General features: G+C 49.2%; 1 protein-coding gene across 1 annotated transcript in view; it reads left to right on the forward strand.

Annotated features, from left to right (window-relative positions):
- GALNT2 (polypeptide N-acetylgalactosaminyltransferase 2) overlaps window positions 1–23,095 on the forward strand; it is a 181,708-nt gene that overhangs the window by 20,364 nt on the left and 138,249 nt on the right. The gene's annotated exons all lie outside the window — the stretch shown is intronic.

Here is a 23,095-nt window from a genome sequence, read left to right on the forward strand (position 1 = left end):
CAGTTTTCTTTGTGTGCTAAGAGGATTTATTTCTTTTCACTCCTTGCTCCTCCCTGGTTTCAGCCCTGCACAGGACATAACTTTTGCAGAATGAGGATTCTGTTGCAGACTAACTCTCCTCGGCTGGGTCTCTTGGAGAAGTTAATAATACATTATCCATAAAGCTTGTTGAGGGCATAGCACTTCCTCCCAGGCCTGTGTCTGGTGTGCTGTTTGTACTTTGGGTGTGCCGGCAATGTGCTACCGGGAGGTGGTGTGGGCAGTTTTGCACTGTGAAGTCATTGGCCTGCTTCTGGTTTTCATTCTGCTTACTACTCTGTGTCTTGGGACCAGTACCTTTCTGAATCTGTCACCTCCTCTGTAGGTGGAGGTAATAACTGGGCTTAACTGTATTAAGTGAGATGTTGCTTGTGAAATACTTGTTATAACCCACCCTGTCCTCAGACATGTAAGTAGAAAGTGCTACATGTAAGTAGAAAGTAAATCGTGTGTTGAGTGTATGTGTTGTGTGTGTGTGTGCATGCACACCCATACCTTAACTCAGCTGGAAAGTAATTTTCTCTCTGCTGCTGTAGACACACACACTTGTGCACACACGTGTACACACATACAGGCATGCTCAGCTTTTCAGCTTTCTGGCTGAAAAGGTGTATGTGGGTCATTTTATTAGAAACACGAAGTGATCTTGTGGCGGTCAGTGTGCTTTTCTTCCACTCCATGGAGGAACATACTTCACCTGGGAAGCTGCCTGCCAAGGTGGAAATGAAGGTGCTGGCAGGGAGCTGGCTACTGTACCCTACTTCCCTGTGGCAGGCATCTGGCATAGTTCCTCCAAAACCAGTAGACCTGGTCCCCAGAGGAAGGGGGCATGGCCTGTTAGGGCACGCTTAGTTTCTGTATTGTAAGAGCTACCTTCTCTGATGACCATTACTAATTACTGAACTTCACAAATGAACCATATGCAGGGGGAAGGCCTATCAATTGCACTCCAACTGCTGCGTGAGAGTGACACTTCAGAGACTACAGTTAGCGTCAGACTCTCTCTGCTGGCATCTTCTCTCTTCATTTTCCTTTCCTTCTTCCCTGTGTCTCAGTTGAGTTTCCCTGCAGCTGCTTCTTTCCTTACCGCCCCCACCCCAATCCCTGCCCCCCTCCTTAAATTGTAGACCAGTGGTTTTCAATCTGGCCACGTGTTAGAAACACCAGGGGAAATTTAAAAATGACAGATGCCTAGGGCCTACCCCAGACCAATTAAATCAGAATGTCAGGCTCCCCCTGTGATTCCATGCAGTCAGGTTTGGGAGCAGCTGGTCAGGAAGCATCGTTGAGATTTTCCATCTCTTGGAATAATTGCTAAAAATCACGGAGTCCTCACATCTTTGATCTCCTTGAGTTTGGACCTTGAACTTGAGTTTGGTCTTCTCTTTTGGAAGACTTGAGTGCTTGCTTTTATATCAGTATTGATATTTTGAATATATTGATATTCAAATCAACTCAATGTTGATTATTGATGGGTGTATCATGGAGTGCCCATTGGCTTATTGAATGATGCTCTTATTATTCATTAGCAGTTATTCTGGGAGCTCCAAGGAGCTTGCTGTTTATAATGAAAATTATGAACGCCAGATATGAAAAAAAAAGTTTAGACTCTTATAGACTCTGAACTGAATGGATAGAGAGTGGATTGAGGTATTTAGCAGTCAAGCAATGATGGACTTTATTTTTCTATATTATTTTAATCTGGGGGTGCTGAGGTCTGACCCCTCAAGTGAGTGTCAGTGATCATGTGGATGTCAGTCTTCAGGGAAAATCATTTTAGATGACCTATTTTGGATCATGTGCCAGTGGATTGAAAGTGTTGGGAACTTTTTTTGTGATTGGAGGATACTGATGTTGGTTGTCAAACTGGGGGAATTAAAGCTTATCTGTGAGTTGGCCCTGGAATTGGTGATATTAGGCGCAGGGAAGCTGCCTGCCCCACCCCAGCAGCCTTGCACATGCACACTTGAGTTGAAGGTGGAGGATCCTGGGTAGAGCTGCTGTCTGGCTCTCCCAGTAGGTGTGAATTCTTAGGGAGGAGCACCTTATGCATGTTGAGATGCAGAGTGGGGAAGGAGCAGGCAGAGAACCTCAGCTTCTGAGGTTCCAGAAGTACTTAAACCTGACTGACTCCTCTTTGGAGGATAAAGTAGCCAGAATTTAGAATGCCATAAATAGGTTTATCAAGGGTGGAGGCGAAGGTTGTGCCTGTCTTCTTCACATTTTCTGCCCAATTCTGTGTGTGTAACACATCTGTAGAAACAGTTGAGGCACATGTGATTGTTTTCTGCAAGAGATCTGATTTGTTGATTTGTGTTCATGTGTTTAAATCATGCATTAAAATGAGAGACCCCTGAGCTGTTCTGGACAGAGGTTTGAAAGAATCATCATGGGTCTAGGTTTCATAGGTTTGGGAGCTCCTCTTTATTAATTCTCCTAGGAAATTATCAATCAGAGATTGGGGTTTATATGGATCAGAATTGTAAAATGTTGGGAAATAAGAATGACAGTTCATGAAGAGATGTTGAGGACCCTGTCTGTGTGAGCCGGCCCTGGGGGTGCATGTACCCGGGAAACCACAACGTAACTGGGTGAGCAGCTACACTTTCTATAGGCTTGTTTCCCTCAGTCTGATGAATTTCCCTCAGTTGATAAATTGGCCTTCACCATTCTGGGGATATTTCTGTTGTATAGAATCAATAATCATTCCCTAGAGTAGTGAGGGAGACTCATTTTTCACAAAAGTTAATGTGTGGTTTATTAAACTATTGTCTCAGCTCCAAATCCTTCTCACTTTTCTCTGTGCTGCCCAACTTAGGGGTCTGCGCATCAGTGCTGCTGATGGCCTCCTGGGAGGCCCTGCCAGGAGGTGGTCCAAGGGCCAGCACCAGGTGAGGCAGGGAGGGGACTTGATCCTTTCTGTTCCGGGAGTGACCTTCGGGAAAACCTTTGCACCCAGCACCGGCAGAAGTAGCCTCATCTCCTTGCTCAGTCCCCTGTCCCCCCAAATTAGAGAGCCCAGGTTTGAATCTGGGGCCTCTCCTTTCTAGTTTGTGAGGTTCAATAGTTCCACCCTCTTCCCTTTGTTTCCGTAATCCTAGGGGCGGTAGCTGCTTGCTGTAGTTGTGCTGCCTGCCTTAGCTTTTCCTTTGTATCCTCTCTGTTACCAATTTAACAGCTTTATACCTAGTTAACCATTTATATTATGTTTAAAAAGCTTGTAGTGTCTGAATTCTACAAATTGGTTCCTCCCTGACTGATACATCTGACTTTCTCTTCAAAATTCTTTAGTCATCAGTTGGCAGAACTACTTCCTGAGACATCCTTAATTAGATTACAGTTTACCTTCCGCTCGTTAGATTTTTGTGTGTCCTCCTGATTTTGCTTTGGTTCCCCTATGAGGTTTGAGTGATGCTCTTTTCTCACCAGCCATACTCTAAATCATCAGCCAGAGTGAGTTACTTCCTGGAAAGATGGCCGCAGATGGCTAATGTCATTTATCCTGTTGGCTCTCTAGCTTTATTTTTGGAGAGTGACATTTCCCAACCTTATCTTTAGAGTCTATGTCCATTATGCAACAACTCTGAAATTTCTTTCAACTTCTAGATGATGGGTATTCTGTGTTTAAGCTCCATGTCACTTTAAAAGACTTGAGGCAATTTATAAGAAAAGAAGCATGCATTTTGTGTGTAAGCATAAGTTAAAATAAGAGTTACAAAAATATCCAGAGCCAGATAATCTAGGTATAGAGAGTAGGGACTTGGGTGGGAAGAAAAGGAAAAGAAAAAAGTAGAGGATGGAGAGTTGAGGATGAAGGCAAACTAGGGTGGAGCACGGTCAGTGTTCCTGTCTGTTCTCATCCCCCACAGCGTCCTGCTTGGTGGGTATTGACATCCTGGGTCTCAGGGTGGGAGCCTGCCATGCCAGAGCCGCCGGGCAGGGCTGGGTGCCCATCTGCTGACACTGGACCGGGGGACACAGAATTGTGTCTCGGGAGCTAAAGCAGAAAACACATTAGGTTACATAGTTCTCATTTTCTGATAGAATGAAGCCTTTCCTGTGAGAGACAGACATTGCTTAGACTTCAGACTTGCTGAGCATCTAGTGGACTCTCATATAAAGGTCATTGCATATCATAAGGAATAGTGTCGGCGGGGCAAACGGCAAGAGCAATTTGCAGAAGTGCATGTGGCCATTTAAGCCAATGCCTGAAGCTGAAGCAGGGACATGAGATCGTTGTGTAAAAGCAGTTCCGGGACGGGGAAATGATGGTCCGGTCCACACCCGCCCTGTGCAGCTGCTCACGGCGCCACCCTAGGCTCACGGCGCTTCTCATCCTACATGTCCCCTCTCTCCCCGGGGCAGTGAAGTGGTCGCTGAGAGGGCAAGGTCTTGATGAGTGGGCTGGACCACGTTGGTACCACGGGTGAGGCGCTTACTGGCTCTAGGCTTCATCACTTATTAAATGGGAGTGACGTGGGGGTGGTGTTCTTTTGATTTACATACCCGTACTTAACTGCACTACCTGGAGACCTTATATTAAAGGGAATTTGTGTATTAGAAATAAAAATTACCAAAAGAGAAATAAACAGTCAGAGCCTGACAATGCGGGGTGGGAATAGGAAGAGTGGGGTGAGGGCTAAGCTGGGTGCCGTTGCTTGTGTCAGGGCCCTGGCTCCCCCGGATGGAGGAGGGGGAGAGTCAGGTGTGGAGCCTGGCCGTGTTAGGTGTGCTCCTGCTCCCGTCGTGGTGGCCAGGATTAAATACAATGACGCGGGTGAAGCTCTCTGCCTGGGGCTCGAGGCACGGGCAGTGGATGCCCTGGCTTTTCACTGTGATTACAAACTGGCCCTTCTGCTTGAGGTGTTCAGGTTCCCAAGTTGTTCCGATCTGTCTCTGATTGCTGAGGTTCAGAGAGAGTAAGAGCGATCAGGGCGGAGACCCAGTGCCTGGCTCTAAACGCCTCCAGCCAGCAGAGGACTGAGTGCATGTGGCAGCGGCAGCGGACACACGGGTCTGCCCCGGGCCTTTCTGGGCTGTGGATGGACTTTGATGGGACTCCTCCACCAGTGGGTAAGAATTGGGATCTTGAGCACCAAGTCCGCACTAGCACTTTGTGTGTGTTCACTCACTCAATTCCTTATAAAAACCTGGTGGGGCATTTTTATCATCCCCATTTTGGATAAAGAGACTGCCAGGTAAAGTGACAGGTTAATAAGTGAGTTGGCTGGGGTGGCAGTTACAGGGGAGGTGGGGCGGGTTGCAGTAGAAGCCCTCTCCTGCTGGCTCCCCGGGCCGGCCTGTCCTTCACCACCTCAGTCTGCTCTCTCCAGGTGACAAGTCGCAGGGTCCGTTTCTTAGCCGAAGCTGGGGAGTCCTGGAGTGATATGGCATCGGGAGTCATCGGGGCACCTGTGTCCCGTGCTTGTAGAGGGCCTCCAGCAATGTCCCCAGCACTTTCTGTTCCTGGAATGCTCTGCGTGCCACGTTTCCGTCAAGCCATGGTGTCTTCCCCCCTTCTTGAATCCAGGCCTGTCTGGTGACCTAGTTGCCCAGCGGACTGGCGTGGGTGTGACTCCATCCTGGGGCAGGGCTGGCAGCCTCCACTGGGCTCCCCAGGAGTCCTGCTGCCCTGGGTGAGGTCCCAGCTACAGAAAGAGGCCCTGAGGATGAGAGTCAGCAAGAGAGACTGTGTGTGGGTGTGGGGGGGTGTGGGGGGACTCAGGGTCAAGTTTTCAGACAGGTGGGTGAGACCCCATGGGCTGCCCTTCCATGAAGCCAAGCACCTGTGATTCACCCCAACAGCACCATGTGGAGTTTGAGAACTGCCTGGGGACCCAGGGGATTGGGGATGCAGCAGTCATGGCCCACACCACTGCACCTGGGGAGGGCCTTGGTGCAGGATGGTAACTGGAACGCCCCACTCCCAGAGCTCCTCCAGGTGTCAGGAGTATTTGCCCTGCGTGGTGATGCTTCTCACTGAGCCAGCCCGCCTCAGCAGTGTTTGCTTTCAGTTTTAAGGCCTGCAAAATAACTACCTTTGTGGCTTCTCCTCATTCTTGAACCTGCCAGTTTAGGTTGAGCCATGACAGAAACATTTTCCCTTGAGAGATCTGGTGGCACAGGGCCTAAAGACAGCATTGTGAAGCTCTCACTAGCCACCGCAGCACGAGTTCGAACCCCCCGCCTGCCAGGGAGCAACCCACATGGTGCAGCAGACTTCTCCTGTCTCCCCGCTGCTCCCCCCAGCTGTGTATTTCAGGCAATCCTCCTGTTCTGCTCCCCACTCTGTCTCTGACCTACACCCCAGTTCTTGTATGCATAAATCAATCAATCTGTTTTTTAAAAAAAAGGTTTGATCACTGAACTGAGCATATTAAATACTCATTGTGATAATTATGACTAAAGAATTCCTTATCAGTGCTGTGTAGTCATTTGCTTGAGTGATTTAAATGTGATATTTGTTAATATGCTTATCTTGTCAGAGGAAGCAGGAGGGGCAGGGTAATGAGGATGCTGGCTGCGTATAGCAAGGGGGCAGGTGTTCAGGACTCAAGCTCTCTCCTCGCCCCTGCCTCTTTCTGTCTTTTCTCAATATGATAAAAACTATCTCCTGAGCAAGTGCATGTGCGCATATATTTGTGTGGCACATTGAAGATGTGTCAGGGAAAGTACCTGTACACACGCATGTATACAAATCAACTACTGACATTTGTATACTTCTTTTTACAAAGTACACTCATACATATTAAATCATTTCTGAGCCCTGAAACCAGAATAGAATTAGCATTATTATCTGTTCTTTTCTTCTCTCCCTCCCTTTCTCTTTCCTTCCTTCTCACCAGAACTCCTGTTCTGTTTCTACATCTGACCTTCATCTTATTTGAAGCATTTTTTTTATCCATTCTGCAAAGTCTTTTCTTAATTCATAATTAATTCAGTTTTCGTAAACTCTCCCCTGTAATCCTTAACAGCCCGAGGTCACCAGGTTGGGAACTGCTGGCTGTGTTGAATCTCCTTAATATCCCTTCATTTATTTCTTCTCAAGGATGTAATCAGTTTGGTATGAATTATATACATTATGGAATGAAAGAGACTTAAAGCCTGGGAGGCACATTTTCTTTTTGGGTCTAATTCACTCAGAGGTCCTCCAAGCCAGCCTCTCATTCAAAAAAGACTTCCCTTCAGCAACAGATGGTAAATAGATTCTGCAGAATGAGTAATTCCTTCATTTCTGTCTGAATGGTTTGTTTAGAAGCAAACAAAATGATTCCCTCTTCCTAATAAATTTGTTGTGAGAACATCAGGATCGTTCTGAGTTCTGTCCAAAGCTATGCTGGGGAGAAGAAATAGAGAGCAGCAGAAGGAGAAACTGTTTGACACATCAAGATTCAGACCCAGGTCACAGGAGACCTCAGCAACATTACCTGCCGAACTCTTCATTTAATGAATTTTTAATCCAAATCATCAAAACACTCAGTGCTTTGCTCAGGAGAGACAATTTCTATCATATTGAGATTACTGATTTTCACTGAACCAAGTATATTTCCTTATTAACTTTTAAAAATGTTCTTTATTTTTAATTATATAAAAATGTTTTTAAAGATTTTGATAAAATTTACCACTAAGTGCATTCAGGTTGTTGTATAGCTATCACCTTTATTCATTTCCAGAACTTCTTTCATCTTGTAAAACAGAAACTCTGTATTAAGCACTGTTTTCCCACTTCCCCGCTCTAGGCCCTAGTGCCACCATTCTGTTTTCTGTCTTTATGAAGTTGACTGTTCTAGGGACTTCTTATGAGTGAGATTCATGAACATTTGTCCTTTTGTGACTGGTTTATCTCACTTAGCATTCTCCATGATTTATTATGCATATTATGCATCAAAATTTCCTTTTTAAAGGCTGAATAATATTCCATTATATGTACATACCATGTTGTGTTGATTCATTCACTCAGTAGACACTTGGATTGCTTCCACCTTTTGGCTGTTGTGAATAATGCTATTCCTTACATTTTAACATTAAAATGAAACACCCTAATTTAAGCTGTCCTTGAGCTCTCAGGAAATTTTTGAATATCTTTTATTGGTGGAAAGTTATGGTATCATGTACCAAGTATACTTCGTGTCATTAATACTTAGTTGGCGATTTAGGGTAGCTGACATAGTTCTGAAATTTTAGGTTTGGCCTCAATAAAATCGATGATAATGCTAATTCTACTTTGGTTTCAGGGCTCAGAAATGATTGAATATGTATGAGTGTACTTTGTAAAAAGAAGTATGTAAAATGTCAGTAGTTAATGCACATGCATATGTATGGGTATTTTCCCTTACGCTCCTTCAGTGTGTTATATACATATATGTGCACATGTGTGCACCTGTACAGGCATACACATGTGTGTATTTCCCTCCTCTTACACTTTTTAATGTGTCATGCTTCAGGAGTGCCTCATTGTGATACAGACTTTTGCAGTAAGTGTTAAGCAAGTCTTTATACCACATCCCCCAGTCCAGCCATTTGAGTGACTGGGACACTTCATCTTCTCACACATTCCCTCCATCCCCAGTACATTAGGTGCCAGCGTGTGGTTTTAGAGTATACTCCCAGTTTGTCAAGCTAGATAAAACAGATGACTTTTTTTAGACAACTTAAAAGAATCTTGACATGCCCCTGACTGTGTTTTAACAAATTTTTGGGTCCTAGTCAGCCCAGCTCTGGGCCAGGAGTAAATGTTTAATAAACAATGTAAGGATGATGGAGGAAAAAAATGTACCTAATGGAACAGTGGGTTCTGTAAATCTGTGATGTGTGTTCCAGCTTTTTTTGTGTGTAGTGATTCATGCTCCTCCTGAGACTTTTCCTCTTGAGACTATGCACTATGGACGTCTTTTCTGGTACTCTGAAGTGGGTTGGCCAGGGAAGAGGATTGATGCATAGTAATAAGTCCGTTGGTGAGATCTAGAGGACAATTTCCTTATCTTCTGTCCTGTCTCTCTGCCAGACAGAAGCACAAAAAGAGGTTGGAGTGAAAAAGCTGCCTCCTAAAATTAGCTCTCCCCTGCGTCTTCCAACTTCTCCTGGTTGACGCAGGCACTCTGCCCTTCTCAGTGAGCTGGCTGCATTGTGTAAAAGTGCAAAGACAAATTGTCTATCAGAGCAGCTAATTTTAGGTGCTAGTAAGTTTTAAAGGCTTGCAAGGTTACAAACTTTTTCTGTTCTCTTAGAAGAACAACTTCCTCTCCCCCTCTATCCCTGCAAAAAAGGAAACTTGAATTTTCCTTTTAAAGTAAGAAAAGGGGAGCCCGCCCGAAGCCCCTTGAGGGCAGCTATGTGTTTACTGGAGCCACGGGCGGGCACCCAGGCGCCTGCGGCTGAATGTCAGCTTTCCCGTGCCAGGAAGCACAGAAGGGGGCTTCTGCTTGAGCAGCAACTGCAGCTTCAAAATAAATGCAGTAATTTTGGTCTTAAGAGCGAAGTATCTCTCTGAAGTTATAAGCCCAAATGGATGATTTCCTGTTTTAGGACTCTCAAGTTCTTTTTTGGAAGAGTTTACATCAGCTGTGGTTCAGTGGGGAAAGTCTATACCATGGAAGTTCCCAATTCGGGGTCCTAAAAGCGCAGTGTTTGCACAAGCGAGGTGGAAATCACCTGGTGATCCTGACATGGGGGGGCCGCATGAGCCATTGCAACACTTGCTTCCACAGCTGGTTGGAATGGCATGTGCTGAGCGTGGTAACTTGTGGATTTTTTTTTTTTTTAAGATTTATTTATTCATTTGCACAAGAACCAGGGTACAGGCCAGATGCGCGGGAGAGTGAGAGGATTCACCAGAGCCAGAGCCGGGAACAGAACAGGCAGACTGATGAAATAACACTGCTGAGGGGAGCAGCAGGTGCTGCAGGAGAGGTCTGCGCACCATGTGGGACTCTCGCCGGTGGCTGAGGATTGAAAGGGCGCTGCAGAGGCTGCGGGCAGCTTTGCAGCCCAGTGCTCAACCGCTGCACCACCAGGAGAGGCCCTGGATTTTTTTTTTTTTTTAAAAGAGAAAGAGCAAACTAAGTCACTCCTAGTTTTTCCATAGGCGTTGAGGAGGAAACAGATTCTATGGGGCAGATCACAGTCTGGGGTGGTCGAGAGACTGAAGACATACCAGAGGCCTTGGGAGTGAGAGTGGAGGGAGCTGGGAGTGGATGGTTGGGAGGGTGGGACACGGGGGGAAAGGAGACACTTCAGAAGGTGTTTGCAGAAGCCTGTTACTGGAGGACCCTCTCTGTGGGACCAGAAGTGCCATTTTGGTCTTTGGAGGGTCAGATTGAGACTGAGACCGTGGTCTTCCTGAGATTGTGTTTGGGGCACAGGGATTTTCAGTAACGGATACTCATGACCTACATCCTTGGCTTTTGGAGAAATTGTTACGCTTCTGTTTTCCCCAAGGTGAGGCTGTCTGGAAAAACAATTGTTAGAAAGAGCTATTTTCTGAGATAGAGAGTTGGGGTTCTTTTGAGTTTTAATAATCTTCCTTAGCTTTTCAGGAGCTCAGTCTCCCTCGATAGACTGTGATAACACACGTGGTGCTGCAGTTTGCACATTGCTGGCATTTACTCTTTACCTTGGTTCATTTCTGTGTCTGTGGATGGCTGTGCTGCTGTCATGAGAGGGTGATTATTTTTTATTCAGCAAGAACTGGCGACAAGGCGGAACATGGGGATGCTTCCCCATAGCCATCCTCTTCTCCCCGGGATAAACACTGCCAGATGTGAGGAGGTTTCCATCTTTAGTCTCGGGGTGGGAAGAAATACTGGTGAACGTCTCTCCTGCCTGCCTTGGGGCAGGCATCAGTGGGCTGCATGGCTGCCTGCAGCAGTGGGGCTGGCGAAGAGATGCTTGTGGGATTTGTATGTGGCTGCGAGGAAAGGGTGGCTTTGAGACAACATGTCATTATCAGTAGGCACAGTTGCAGTTAACCGTGCTCTTGGCTTCAGTTCTGAGACAAGTCAGCTGGTGTAGACAAGCCCCTTACCAGGTACTGGGTTGCTCTTCATTCCTTCTAGTTCCCTAGTCATTTGTGTGGCAAGGGTCGCTCCTACCCCACCTGCTGATTCTGGCTCAGTGTCTCCTGGAGGGACGATTTCCTGCTCCCTCAGAACTGACTCAGTGTGTGTGCGCTTACCCCAAAGAGCCACGTGCTTGGTTTAATTAGCTGATTGATTTCAACCCCTGCTTCCTGAGTGCCCGCCATGCCGGCATGCACTGTGCGCCAGTTTGGTGGCGAGAACTCCCCCTCTAACTCCAGAGCGTCTGTAAGTCTCTCTTGTGTTCTCCAGAGTTGTGGAGGGAGGTTGTGGACGGACCTGTAAAGGCCACTGGGCTCTGCGGCTGGCAGGTCCCGCAGAAGGCAGGGCAGATGGCCTCTGGCTTTATTTGGCATGGGACACTGGGACTTTCCCTGTCTCTCTGGCTCCTTAGCCTAAAGCTTAATGAAACCACTATCTAAAGCAAACTGAAATCCTGTCTTCTGGGGGATTTGGGACTAGGTGGCCGGGGAATCCCTTTCCTGTGATGGTGGAATAGTTATCAGAGCCAGCTGGGGGTCCTCAGAAGGGTGGCTGTCGGGTTAGCCTGATGGTCTCGAATCTCAGCGCCCTAGTTCTCTAGTGTCAAAATTGGGAAGGTCTAAAAGCCCTGCCTAGTTGGATGCATTGAATCATAAAATAAATGTGATGTGCTGAGCGGGGGCGGGAGGAGGGAACAGGTGGCTGGAGCTGCTTCGTGCTCACCACCCACTTAGGCTCTCCTTTCTTAATAGGCTTCAGAAATCCTGGAATGCATAATTCACCAGCCGTGGAGTTCCACCCATGTCCCCTGTTGCTTCAGAATGTAAATGAAATCTGCAGGGCTGGCGGAAGGGGGCTGAACTCCTGTTCTTTCCCTGGGTCCCAGGAGGTGCTAGCAAATGTGCCCGTGAGCCTTGCTGGCCTGTTATTACGGTTCTTTGCTGCTCGCTGAGCTAATAAAGGGACAGAAGGAAGCTGCTGTAAAGACACTTGGGGCTTTGCCAGGCTGAGTCACAGCTGACTTAGGGAAATGCCACACAGGACTCTTTAAATCCCCCCCCCCCAATTCTAAATGTAGGTCTGCAACTGCATACTCAGAAAGTGAATCAGAGTTGGGGGAAAGTGTGCAAGAGCAACTCAACAGAATGGAAGTGTAGGAGGGCCACAGAATGGCGCGCTACATTTAGATCCACACTGTTGGTGCTACTCAGTTGTTCCTCACCAAAGGTGTGTCCTGATGCCAGAGGTTAGGGGAAGAAAGGGGATAGCATCTGGGTGGGTGGGGGGCTCTGTGTGGGTTGATCCATCTGTTGCTTTAGCCAGACTTTTTTTCTCCCTGCCTGGCAGAGGGTGTGTGAGGCACATAGACATCTTTCCACGTTCTCAGCCCAGAGTGTGGGAGTGGGTTGGGGCAGGTGAGGGCCCGAGGGAGACAGGAGTGTCCTGTGATCTAGCCCTTTCAGAGGGAAGAGAGGGCCTTCCTGTGTGCTGTGACACCCAAGGCGCTTTGGAGTAAGGGTTCTTGGGCTCCATCCATATCCATAGCATCAGAATCTCCTTGATGGGCAGAAAGTCTGGAAATCAAACAAATTGCCAGGGATTCTTGAAGAGCAGCCTCTGGCTGCCCACTGCCTGCTGGCCTTGAAGTGGCCTTGGCCATTGTGTGGTCAGGGCCAGACCCTGGGCTCTGTGGAGGACCTCCCTTGGGGTCCTCATCACACCATGTATCATTGATTTGAAAGTACACGTTTCCCCCCTCTCGCATTTAACATTTCTGAAATTTGGATGCATCTTACAATAGGTGGTTTTCATGGTTTTAATTGATAACTTTTTTCTTCCTAAGTGGCATATAAAATTAATGGGGCACCCTACAGTTGATGGTGTCTTAGATTCAATGATGCTTGTTTAAGCTCCCGTGGGCACATATTCTTTTTGCTCCACCTTATCCCTCGTGGCAGCCTGCCTGGGTGAAGTGTGGAAGTTAACACAAATAGCAGCATATGAAGGTGAGGACTGATGGCGGGTGGGTGGAGTGGATGCAGGTTCCCTGTTCTAAATGAGTCTCGGCAAATAATGTACAGCACGGAGACTTCTGGGGTCAGGCAAGGTCGGACGCGTGTTGTTCAAGGTAGAATGTCCTAGACCAGCATGGAGACCTGATAATATTGAGGAGAGTACTTAAAAGTTGCCAAGCAGTAAATCCTGAAGTTGACTTGGGCCTTGAACTGACGTGATCAGTCACAATGATTCAAATACTGAATGCTGATGTCATGCAGCTGAAAACAGTATAATGTTGTGTGTCAATGATACCACCAAAAAAACTTTTCTAAAGGTGAGACTACTATAGGTGTCATCATGCTGTGGCTTTCCAGGAGCCTAATACCTAGGCTTGTAATCTACTTTGGGTTGCGCATCCTTTTGTCACATAATAATGATGTCCATCTTTTACATCAGGGTGATGGCACCCCAGAGCAAGGTGAAATGACTTGCTCAAGATGGACAGCTAGTAAATAGCAGAGGCAGTCCTCGCTCTGTCCAATGCCACCGGGACCTGCCTGCCAACGCACACACCTTATCTTTCCCGCCTCTTTCCACTCACCTTTATTCCTGGCTCTCTCCACCCTGATAGTGGTTATGGTGATTGTGGTTAAGATGTTTGTTTCTTTAGTCCAGTCTTCAGATCTGGCTTTTGGGAAGCCAGGCTTGCGCAATAGTGGCATACTAACCACATGGAGACTTTGCAGTAGCACGTGTCAGCTCTTTTAGCTCAGTGCTGTCTACTGCAGCATTTCCAGGCATCGTCTGCTCTGTTTCCTGGACTGCTGAGTGACAGCCGAGTTGTGTGTTCTCTGCATGCGTTGACCACGCTTTTTTCAATGGCAGGTTTATTCCTCCACATGAGGTCAGCCGCGCTGTGGAGGAGGTGTTCCCTCACCCAGAGAGTTCTGTGAACTGCAGGGCACCTGCTTCCAGCACTGGTGCATCCTCGGGGTCGGGGCGGGTCCCTGGATACCTGAGGCTCCGCATCCCTGTAGTTTGCTGAAAGTGCCAATTACTGGGTCCACTGCTCTGAAACCCCGTGCACGTGGCCGTGACCTGAGTTTCTTTTGTTTCTCTTTAGTTTCAGTCCCTGTATATCTTCCATGGAAGGCTTTGAGGGGTTGAGACGGGATGGGAACAGGGTCTGACAGTTGGTGAGTTAATTGCTGAGCATTCACCATGTGCCAGGTGTTCATGAGAGTGCATTTACTGGGCTCCTCGTGTCGTGGGTTCTTCCTACCATCAGCCCGCATTTGAAGAGCTGCTCTCACCAAGTCCTGCGCTGAGTCATTGGGAGGTAGTCTGACCGTCTGTGCTAATGTTCGGGGGTGTGTCTGCTACCCCAGTGTAGTGATGAACACGGTCCCCTTCACACACACAAGCATTCAGTTTGGAAAACGTGTAATGAGTTCATTCTGTTTATGCATCATCTCATTTAATCATATAACAGCACCATGAAAAATGCAGTGTTGTTATCTGCCCGTTTCCAGTCATTATTTGGAGGCTCTTGGTGCTCTTGAGGCTTGCTGGTGGGTACATGCAGCAATGCAGGGGTGTCCTGAGGATTTGGGTGGTCTGGTTCCTGAAGCCAGATCACAGTGCAGGAGGGCTGGGCTCAGCAGGCAGGGGTTCTCTTCAGAAGGCTGCATCCGCTGGGGGCATCTGCAACAGTGTGGGATAAATGCAGGTAGTTACCGCCTCCCTGTGGGTTCATCAGCTACTCCTGCATATTGAGAGGTGACTCTCGCAAGGAAAAAATGAATTGTAGTTTCTTCTCACAGACTGTGTGTGTATTTGTGCATGTGTGTGGTTTAAGCTGTTGATTAAAGAAAAGAGAATTACAGAGCTCTTTAAACTTCCAAATAGATTCTCTATGATTAAAAGTGGTTTACATGCTACAGCTGGAGCAGGCATTTTGCAGGGTGGTTTATGTGAATAATTAAAAATTTTCCCAGAAGTTGTTCTTTAGGCTTGAGACATTAGAAATCAGACTCAAAGGTAGGGAAGGGGGAGGCAGAGCCTGTGCCCATCCCTGGAATGTCTGTGGGTGAGGGTCACGTTGTGAGCTGAGCCCTGGCTCAGTTGCCTCGGGCAGATGCAGATGAATGTTATCTGGGGGAACCTTAAAGTGCAATGAAAAGGTGCTGAGATTTGGACAGACTCACCCCTGGGTTTACTGGCCTGTAAGACAGGTGGCTGAGGTAGGGGTACGGCAGTGGGAACTGGTTCACTGCTGCCCAGAACACCCCTCTGAGCCACGTGCAGTCGTTTGCCTGTGAAGCCATGGGGGCATTCCTGTGAGACTAGTTCTGGTCAGACACACATAAAAGCTCAAAATAAAGATATCCTAGGAGAGTTCTAATTTTCTACAAGTGTGTCTAGGTGAAATCTATCCATCCTGCCAGGCATCCTTCCAGATGGACTAGTTATCCTGCTTTTTCCTACCTCATTAAAAAAAACAGAGGTTCAACCCACTGTACTGAGTTCACATTCCACTGATGGGCCTCCCCCTGACTGTTGAGCAGCACTCCCCTAAGATAGCTGTCTGCCTGGTAGATGTGGCTACAGAAATCCTGTAAATGGGATCAAGTCACTTTGGGAAGTTTTCTTAGAAGGGTAAATTTTGGCCAGATGCTTAGAGTAGTGGACAAGCCACCTGTTCCTGCTCATGCCTGTTCTCACTGCTTTTGACCAGTAAGCAGGGACAGGGAGGGAGGAGCAGTTGCTGCAGCTGTGCCTTGGCCCGTGCACGCTCCCTGGGCAGGTGGCAGGGCCTGTCCATGAGCCGCCAGCATCCTGGAAGCCAGCCCTACCACCTACACGGGTTTGCATGGTCAGTCCTCGGTGTTGAGTGTCTGTGTTGGCACCACTGATGCCTTGGGGTCTCCAGGAGCTATTCTGGACTCTGGCCCAGCTGAGGCTGGCACTCATGTGTGTATCATGGCCTGATTACCATTTAGGCCATGACTCTGGCTGCAACATTATCTGATGTTCAGAGGTACCAGTGGAATGGGGCAGGTGGAAACCACTCAGCTTTGACTCTAAAGGGTTAATGATAAAATTGTACGTGGGCCCAGCTTATTCACATGTAGCTCTGCCCTTTTTGGGGATATGCGCTTGACTGGCAGGTCATTCTGCAGGATTGATCAGAAACAACCAGTGTTTAATAGAACACAGCTCAGCTCTGTGGGAGACGCAAGAGGAGTTAAAATGTGCCAAGACCATATTCACCCATCAGGAACAAGGAGAAACTCTGGCTACTTCTAACCGGAGGCTTGTTCTGCAGAAGACCTGCCACCCTGGTAGCCCTCATGCAAGCTTGGAATCTCTTGGGGCGCGGCAGGGGCCAGGCAGTAGGGGCCAAGGTTAAGAACCGTTGTTCTGATGGAAATCTCTGCTCTGCTACTGCCTGAGCTTTGCCTGATGTCTTGGAACATTTGGTTCCTTCCTCCCTGGCATAGTTATTGACCTGCTTATTTTCCACCCTGAAAATTGGAGGGAGGGATAACCTGTCTCTTAGTAACATTAGATGTTGGGCCTTGAAGGTTGCCATGTGGAGGGCTGGCCCCAGTGGGCACTCCCTCTGCAGGAGCGCCCCCCTCTAAGTGACTGCTGTGGTGCACACAAGGCTCGTGTAGTGCTGCTACCAACGGGGCACTGGGAATCTTAGTTGTTTTTCTTTATACCCCCCCGAACTGTCCCAGATGCCAGACAATGCAAGGAGGACCCTGTTTTCCTGCCTGAAGACAGATGGACCCCACTTATCCACATGCTGGATGGGAAAAGCCTGTCAGCAGTGCTGGCTATTGGGGGCCCTCCTTTCCCCTTCTGAGCCCCCCTCAGCCCCAGCACAGTGATCTGGCACACACTGGTTGCCCAGCAAGTCTTTTTTGCCTGGCAGAACATACTAGAGAATTTGAGTGCTGCTCAGACATGAAGTCTTCCATAGAAAAGTGGCTCCACCCATGATGTCTGTGTCCCCTTCCCCAAGTTGTAGCAAAAGATGGTAGGTGGAGGTGGGAGGCTGCCTGGAGACAGCAGGAGTAACACCCTGGGGAAGATGGAGATGTTGAGTAAAGACTGGGACTTGGTTCAGAGTTGGCGAGGAGAGTTCTGCCTCCTGGAGCCTGGCCTCAGCATCCTGAGGAGCACGTGGAGCCTCCGCCCTGGCCCATGGTGGACTCCTTTGCCCTTGGTCCGTTGGTGCCCTTTGATGTGAAGGACCTTGCTATACAGTAAGCAGGGGTGTGACACTTTGAAACTTTGCCGTTTGGCTCCCAAACCCAGTCTGGCCTAGTGGGAATGATACGGCCGCATGGACCATTTCCCCTGTCTAACCATCAGCTAGAGGGTAACCGAGAAACCTCTGGGTATGGTGTTGGGGGAGGCCTTATGAAGCGGACCACCTGTGCTGTCCGGGGGCTGGCGGAGGACGAGGCAGGTGGGGAGGGCTGACTCCCGGGAAGAGCGGCTCTGGCGCTTGGGTGATGCTGGAGGGAAGCAGAAGCAGCGTCTGCTTAGAAGAGGACAGATGGGCTTCAAGGCCAAATGGTTGAGGGTGTTTACTGAATGGCACAGAACCTTGCATTGGCAGCCAGGGGGGGAGCTACAGATCCTGAGGGAGGTTCTGGGAGGAGTCATTTTTTTTTTTTTTTTTTTTTTTTTTTAGAGGCATGTTTTATTTATTTATTTGTTTGTTTTATTTATACATGCACTGGGTACAGTCAGAAGCACGGGAGGGTGAGAGAATTCACCAGAGCCAGAGCGGGGAGCAGAGCAGGCAGAAGGACCAAAGTACACTGCTGAGGGGAGCAGTGGGCGGCAGGAGAGGTCTGCGCGCCATGTGGGACCCTCCTCCGGTGGCCGGGGAGCAGCCGTGGATCGAACCGGCGCCGCAGAGGCTGCGGGCAGCTTCGCAACCCAGCGCTCAACCGCTGCGCCACCGGGGAAGCCCGAGGAGTCATTTTCTAATGCTTGGCCAGACATTGGCGCTAGGAGAGAACTGGACAAGGGAGACTGGAGCCCAGGGTCAGCCCGGGATACCTGGAGATGGGTTTGGGGTACACTTAAGGGAGCGCACCACAGGCAAGCAGGTGGTGAGCCTGGATCAAAAGGCTGAAACTATTTCATGAGACTGTTGTGTGTTCATTCTGTTTTGGAGATGGTGTCTGTAGTTCCAAGCTTGCAGCTTTCCTGCTGCAGTGGGGTCAGTGATGTAGATCCGAGACAGTTCTGCTCACCTGTGGCCTTCCCCTCGGGTGGGGCAAGGGGGTGACCTGGGCACAGATTTCTGGGCAGACTATATCTCTTCCCCTGGTTTGGCCCAGCCCTGCTGCCGGTGCCAGCACTGAGAACCCTGACTTGAGGTTTGAAAGTGTTGGTCCCTAAATGAGTTTTACCTTGAGCGGGTTCTGGGTTTCCTCTGTGGTGGTTTTTAAGTTCTGCAGCTGCCTCCTTCACCTCCTCATGTGTGTTTAGCCTGTGCTGTAGGGTCATTTTAGGGAGGAAAAAGGATCTGTTTCTGCTCTATGCATGCCCTGAGGGGGCAGCAGAAACCCCTTTGGGCTGTTCTGGTCTGAGCCTCTGGGCATCAGGAAGTCAGGGCACCCCGCCAGCATCACACAGGTGTGCGAGTTTGAGTGCCTGGAACATGGCGCTTGATCGTGGGGATCACATCCAGGCCTCTCCCGTGTCCGTGCTTGACATCTGCTGCTGGTGCCTCACTTAGAGTGGGGAGAAACAGAGGCAGTGTGAGGCTTAAATGAGTGAGGGTAACAGAAGCACTTAGAACAGTGTGTTGTACACGGTAATAAGGCAGAAAAACGCTCTCTGCTGCTATTATATTGTTTATTCGGCTTCTAGACTTGTTCTCCTGTGCCCTGAGGGTCCCTCTCAGCTGTGCTTTTCTGATCCCCCTCCCCACTGCCCCTACACCCCCCCCCTCACTTCCACCTCCCCCCCCCCCGCCCCCGCCCTTTTCCTCCAGCAGATTTTTCTGGTTAAAGTGAGACTGGGAAGGAAGATACATTAAGTCTGAAAATTGAGAGGGGTTTGGGCGTCACCCTGACCTTGGAGAATTGAAGAGGCTGCACTGTGTAGCATTCTTTGGACAGGTTACTAGCAGATCATAGGGCCTTGGGGGGATTCATATTCTTCCCCCTGCCTGCAAGCAGCAGCACCAGGCAGAAGCTGATAAAGGAAGCTTTGGAAATGTTGCTTATTCCTGACTTATGAGAATACGTGTGTGTACTTGTCTTTGTGTGTACGTGTGTGCACACATTTATGTGTCTGTTGCAAGGTAAATCTTCCCTGCTCAGTTGGGCCTTGTTGTCCTTGGGGTGTTCAGAGGCACTGTCTTGGGAAAGCACCACGCCCTCGGAGGACCCCGGTAGGGTTTCTCTTGCCAGCCAAAGTCATCAGGGGTTGTTACAGTTTTAACTTCTGGTTTTTCACTCTATTAAATCCCAGAGCCAGCGCTTTGAGTGGAAGCAAGTTTGCTATTATGCCTCTCACTTTGATTAGCTTGTTGCATTAAATTAATTGTCAGAGTGTCTGCAACCAAAGCTTCTTAAAATGAAAACGGTTTCACCTGGGAAATTTATGCAAGATCAAAAATGGAAGATGGTCTCTGAGGACAGAGAAAAATATTCTGAATATAGGATCTAGAGCTTAGGAGCTGAAATTTCGGTGCAAGAGATATTGCTCTTTTCCTTGCATCTGAGAGGGGCCACCAGATTCACACACCAGTGACTTCCTTTTGTTTTTTATTTTTAGTGGATCTCCTTTTAAAAGATATTCTTGATTACAAGCAAAAGCAGCCTACTGCAGGCTAACTTAAGCAGTGAGGGAACTTATTGCAGGGAGGTGGGAGTCCTCAGAAGGCTGGGCGAGAACCATGACCTGGAGCAGCGCAGGTCCCTGCTCTGCTCCTCCACGGACTGGACATCACCCGGGACATCCAGTGCATGGACTGGACATTGCCCGGGCAAGTGACCCTACCAGGTCTCTGCTCTGCTCCTCCACGCCTGGCAGCTGCTGTCTCTCCTATGTTTTCTGCTGTCTCTAGAGATGTTTTCTCTGTTTCATCCTGAACCTGCACCTCCTTGGAGGGATGGATCGGACTAGCTTAACTTGGGCGCCCACTCCTCGTGCATCTGGAAGGGGTGTGGCATGCAGTCCATGCCTGGGAACTTCTCAAAGGAAGGAGGCCTTGCCTCTGAAGGTGCTGGGAGTAGCTGTGTTGAAAGCGTGCCTGAAGCATGCAGGTTGCTTTTGTCCTGGAGTCCCAAGTATCAGAAAGCATTTTGTTTCCATCTCTGTCAGCTGTGGCCCAGGCCTGACTGACAGGTTGCTGGTAGAGATAAGGGCGGGATCCTATAGCCCAGGTGTCTGGTGGCACAGAGGTCACTCAGAGGGGCCACTGTTAGCTGTTTTTCCCTCACTGGACTGTGATTTGTCCTTTTCCAAGTGGTTTAAGCATAAGCCTTTCTTCTTGTTTGTGGGTGTGAAGTAGTGAAAGGGGGAGGAGGGAAAGGGTGGGCGGATGGGAGGAAGGTTGAGGTTCCTGCACTGCAGATTATCTTCCGCGTCTTGCCAGGGAGCAGGTGGCACGCAGAGCTCCAGGCCTGGCTGTGGTCTGCTTTTGGACTATTAGCCAGACGAGACCTTGACTTGAGCCAACATCTTTCCCAGTAAGACAGAATGTCTTCATGCACTTAGGAAATGCCCAGAATAATTGCATTGCACCCAGGATTTGTTCTGGGCTCTGCTGCCTGATTGCTGCAGACCGAGGTCTCCCGGATGACTGGGGATGGGAAGGAGCACTGGAGAGACTGCATGAGTATCCTGAGCACCTTCCCACCCACCTTTGCACTCAATGTTTGTGAGCATGTGCAGCGCTTCTTCTAGTGCTTTCCAGCCTGTGGGGATGTTACACCCACATTGCTTGGGTGACAGGCAGACGCAGGGACCCAGTAGTGCTTGTCTGTGCAGGATTTCGAGTCTCCTATGTTGGGAGTCGCCTGCAAGGAGATCACTGTGTGCAGAGCACAGTGCTGGGTGGGAGGTGGAGCCCAGAACTGGGACCTGGGGAGCAGCCGGGTCCAGTGCCCGTTGATGGACCCAGAGCTGCCGCTGCTCCTCTCAGGGCCGTGATGGTCATGCTGGGAGAGTGAGTGGCTGCTGAGAAACGGTGAGTTTTGTTCTCTTTCTTGTAAGTGTACCTTCTTTGTAGCAGTTTCCTTTTCTTCTGTCCTCTGTAATTCAGCACTCCAGTTTGCTGGCATTAACATCCAGTCTACGCTTGGAGCCCAAGGGCCGGTCATAGGTATTGGGTCCCAGACCCAGGGAAGTGATTGGAGATGTGACGCTGCCTTGAGGACCAGGGTCTCCTCAGAACAGCCAGGACCACCTGGGGCCAGAGCCGCACAGACACGTGGAGGTAGTGCCCTGCGCTTCAGGGTGCTGCAGACGTGGACGGGGCAGACACTGCTCAGTGGGGCCTGAGGAGCAGGACGTGTCTTCTGCTGGCGGTGGCTCACTCAGTGCAGACATGGGTGGGTTTCCAGTGCTCCTCTCTGGCCTCGGAGCCGGCGGGTGACATAAGCCTGTTTGTGCCGATTAGCCAAGAGGCGGTGCTTTCTGTGGAGGCCGCCTCAGGCAGTGGGCAGTGGTGCTGCGGGGCTTTCGGAATGGAGGCTGGTTTGGGGTGTGGGAGGCTCTTCCCCTTGCTGCTGTGGCTGAGGACCAAAGACTGAGCTTCTCTTTTGAGGAGCAGTGATGATGCGTGGGGGGTGTCTGTTCCACAGAGCAGGGCAAGGAGTGAAAGCCAGTCTCTGTGCCAGGCCTGGTGTGATGGAGTGGCAGCCATTGTGTTTCAGTGTGGGCTGTCAGAGTCTCGTTTTAGGGGAAGGCATGATGTGTTTTCCTTTGGGGCCAGAGCTGGTGGTTTAGAATCAGAAGTTCCCACCCACTGAGTCTGAGTTCCCAGTGACCTGAGGTTTTTGGAATCGGGCTGCTCGGACTCCTTTTGACCACATCGGATTATCAGGTTTTCAATTTAGTCCCCTGATGTTTTCACACTTCATTCTGGCCCCTCCTGACCTTGCGCTGCTGTCACCTGGAAGCTTCTGGTTATTACTTGTGAAGGAATTTCCCCCTTGGTGAGATTCAGGAAGACTTGAAGATTAATAAGTTGGCATATTTTCCGTGTTCTCTCTTTAGCTTTGTAAAACATCATTTGTAAGTAGGGGTGAGGTAGAGGGGGTTTTTGAGCAAGGGGAGAGTGGCTGGGCTTAGGGAGGCAGGAATAGGGCGAGGCCAGCCCCATGGCTAGAGTCTCCTGTGAGTCCTGGAGCTGACCTGGTGAGGTGCTGGCTTTGGAAGATGATGCAGCTGTCCTGGGAGTGTGCCCTCAAGCGATCTTTTCATCTAGTCCGGAATGTTGGATGGATCTCGGCCTTCGCCGTGAATGTGCAGTGTGGTGTGCCTCACCATTGTCAGTGTGCGGGTCTGCTGCTGGCAAGGGTTGTATGGGGCTGTCGGAGAGTCTTGCTGCATGGCGCGCTCCCCTCATTATTGTTCTCCTTCAGTGCATCAACAGCAGGTTCTTCTGGGTGACCTGCAGTACATGAGCCATGATGGGGGCCAGGCTCCCCATCCAGAGTCCCAGTTTGATGGCTTGGGAGGAAGGGTCTTGGGTGACCAGGTCTTTCTCCACTTCTCTCCAGCCTCAAGTTTCCCCCCCTTTGACTCTGTAAGGACCGTTAGTCCATTCGGGCTGCTCTAACAAAATACCACTGACTGGGTAAGCAATTGCATTAATTTCTCATAGTTCAAGTGGCTGGAAAATTGAGGTTGGGGTGCCAACGTGGTTGGGTTCTGGCGAGAGCTCTCTTCCCGGTTGTAACTGCCACTTTTCTCGTATCCTCGAGTGGTGGAAAGGATAAGGGGTTTATTCC

Source organism: Talpa occidentalis, unplaced genomic scaffold (genome assembly GCF_014898055.3).
Source record: "Talpa occidentalis isolate TD23 unplaced genomic scaffold, MPIMG_talOcc4v2.1 talOcc4.14, whole genome shotgun sequence".
NCBI classification, from domain to species: Eukaryota; Metazoa; Chordata; class Mammalia; order Eulipotyphla; family Talpidae; genus Talpa; species Talpa occidentalis.